This window comes from Otolemur garnettii, unplaced genomic scaffold, assembly GCF_000181295.1.
Source record: "Otolemur garnettii isolate 467f Iridium unplaced genomic scaffold, OtoGar3 scaffold00253, whole genome shotgun sequence".
Taxonomy (NCBI): domain Eukaryota; kingdom Metazoa; phylum Chordata; class Mammalia; order Primates; family Galagidae; genus Otolemur; species Otolemur garnettii.
This window is the reverse complement of record NW_003852648.1, coordinates 1,392,307-1,395,150: the sequence shown is the minus strand read 5'-3', so window position 1 is coordinate 1,395,150 and position 2,844 is coordinate 1,392,307.

Here is a 2,844-nt window from a genome sequence, read left to right as displayed (position 1 = left end):
GTTATGATTTCATCCAGCAATCTCACGTCCTCACTCACATTCATCACAGCATTATTCATAAAAGCCAAGACGTGGCCGGGTGCAGTCACTCATACATCCAATCCTAGCATTTTAGGAGGATGAGGCGGGAAGATAGCTGGACCACAGGAGTTCAAGACCAGACTAAGCAACAGTGAGACCACATCTCTACTAAAAGAACGGTAGTATAGCCAGGAGTTTGGAAGGCTGAAGCAGGATTGCTTGAACTCACGTGTTAGAAGTTGTTCTAAGCTGGGATGATGGATGCTATAGCATTCTACCACTGCCAACAGTTCATCTCCATCTCACACAAAAATTTTCTTTTCTAGAAAACTATAATGTTCCATTATGACTGTGGACTGAATCAAAGCAGGTATTTTTTCTTTTTTTTTGAAACGAAGTTTTACTTTTGTCACCCTCTGTAGAATACTATGTCACAGCTCACAGCAACCTTAAATTCATGGGCTTAAGCGATTTTTTTGCCTCAGCCTCCCAAGTGGCTGGGACTCCAGGCTCCCGCCACAAGGCTGAGCTATTATCTTTGCTGTTGTCATTGTAGTTATCATTGCTGTTTAGCAGACCTGGCACAAGTTTGAACCCACCACCCTCCAGGCGCCCTAACCATTGAATGACAGGCACTGAGCCCGGGTATTTTGGGGTAATATTAGTTAACATTTTGTTGGATGAGAGCAGGTATACTGAATATTTTATGCACCACCTTTCAATAAAATTTCATGGAAAATGTATGATTTATTAAAATGAAATACTTATCAGAAAATGTTAATAAGCATTTGAAAACCATAAAGATAATTTTTATTATGTTATTTTATTTTATTTTTTTTGAGACAGAGCCTCAAGTTGTCCCCTTGGGTAAATTGCGGTGGCATCACAGCTCACAGCAACCTCCAACTCCTGGGCTCAAGCAAGTCTCCTGCCTCTGCCTCCCAACTAGCTGGGACCACAGGCGCCTGCCACAACGCATGGCCATTTTTCGGTTGCAGCCATCATTGTTGTTTGGTGGGTCCGGGCTGGATTCGAACCCACCACCTTAGGGTGTATGTGGCCGGTGCCTTAGACACTTGAGCCACAGGCCTCGAGCCTATTATGTTATTAATACATAATTATTTTTACAAAAACTGAAAAAGTTTAACTTACCCTTTATAAACAATCAAAAAACATTTATAAATATTAACTTTGTAAAATATGTTAAGTCACACTATTTAAAATAAGCATTTGGGCAAAATTAAGATATCATTTAGATACAGTTTGAGCAAAGTGATGACAATCTTGCTGATTTCTGTTTCCCTGAGTAAAGTAGAAATTTCAACTTTATTTTGAAAAATAAACTTTCTTTGAAAAGAATTTTCAAGAAATTTTATTTTTATTATTCATTTATTTCAGACAGAGCCTGAAGCTGTCCTGCTGGGTAGAGTGCTATGGTATCACAGTTCACAGCAACCTTCAACTCCTGGGGAAAGAGATTCTCTTGGCTTAGCCTCTCAAATAGCTGGGATGACAGGCACTCATCGCAATGCCCAGCAATTTTTTTTTTTTTTTGGTTGTATTTGTCATTCTTGTTTTGCTGGCCTGGGCTGGATTCCAAACCAGGAGGTCTGGTATATGTGGCTGGTACCTTAGCCACTTGAGCTACAGGCGCCACGCTGTATTTGTTTTTTTTTAATTTATTTACTTTTTTTGAGACAGAGTTGCTCTATGTTTCTTTCTGTTAGAGTGTGGTGGTATCACAGGTCACAGCAACCTCAAAGTCCTGGGACTAAGCGATTCTCTGGCCTCAACCTCCCAAGTAGCTGCGACTAAGGCACCGCCAGGATGCCCAATTATTTTCCTGTTGCAGTTCTCCCTGTTGTTCAGCTGGCAGGGCCGGGTTACAACCCCCTAATCTCCGTGCATGTGGCTGGTGCTGTATCCATGACCCTTTTAATAAATCTGGAATTCCTACTCATTCTCTAAATTACTTGCTACGTAAGTTGAAATTCTAACACATAGTTCTGAATATTTAAATCTAAAATTATAGAAAATTGAATGCAGAATAAAATGGAATGTGAAAACAGACATAGAGACAGTAGAATACAAGTCCTGTCTTGGCTCAGCGCCTATGGCTCAAGTGGCTAAGGTACCAGCCACATACACCTAAGATGGTGGGTTCGAATCCAGCCTGGTCCCGCCAAAACAATAATGATGGCTGCAACCAAAAAATAGCCGGGCGTCGGGGTGGGCGCCTGTGGTCCCAGCTACTTGGGAGGCAGAGGCAGGAGACTCGTTTGAGCCCAGGAGTTGGAGGTTTCTGTGAGCTATGATGCCACAGCACTCTACCTAGGGGGACAGATTGAGGCTGTCCCCTCCCCCCCCCCAAAAAGTCCCGGCTTCATGTATTCCTCCCAAGGGAACTATCTATAGGGGAAAATGTTTCAGTGAGAGCCCAGCAAACAGACTCACACCTGTCATCTCACCTACTTTGAGGCTGAGGTGCAAGGATCAGTTCAGTCTAGCAGTTTGACACTAGGCTAGGCAATACAGTGAGTGGCCATCTCACAATAGGTGATGTTACGAGAAGTTTAGGATCCAGGGAGGAGGTTGTGAAATCCTCCTGATGCCCTTAAGAAGGGTCACTCAGAGAAGGCCGACCCTCATTCACTTAGCAAACTAGAGGATCCCTGGTCTGGGTTACTGAATGGAGAATGGCCTGCTCACCTTTGTTTCATCAAGAATTCTGAAGGGGGCGGCGCCTGCGGCTCAAAGGAGTAGGGCACTAGCCCCATATACTGGAGGTGGCAGGTTCAAACCTAGCCCTGGCCAAAAAAAAAA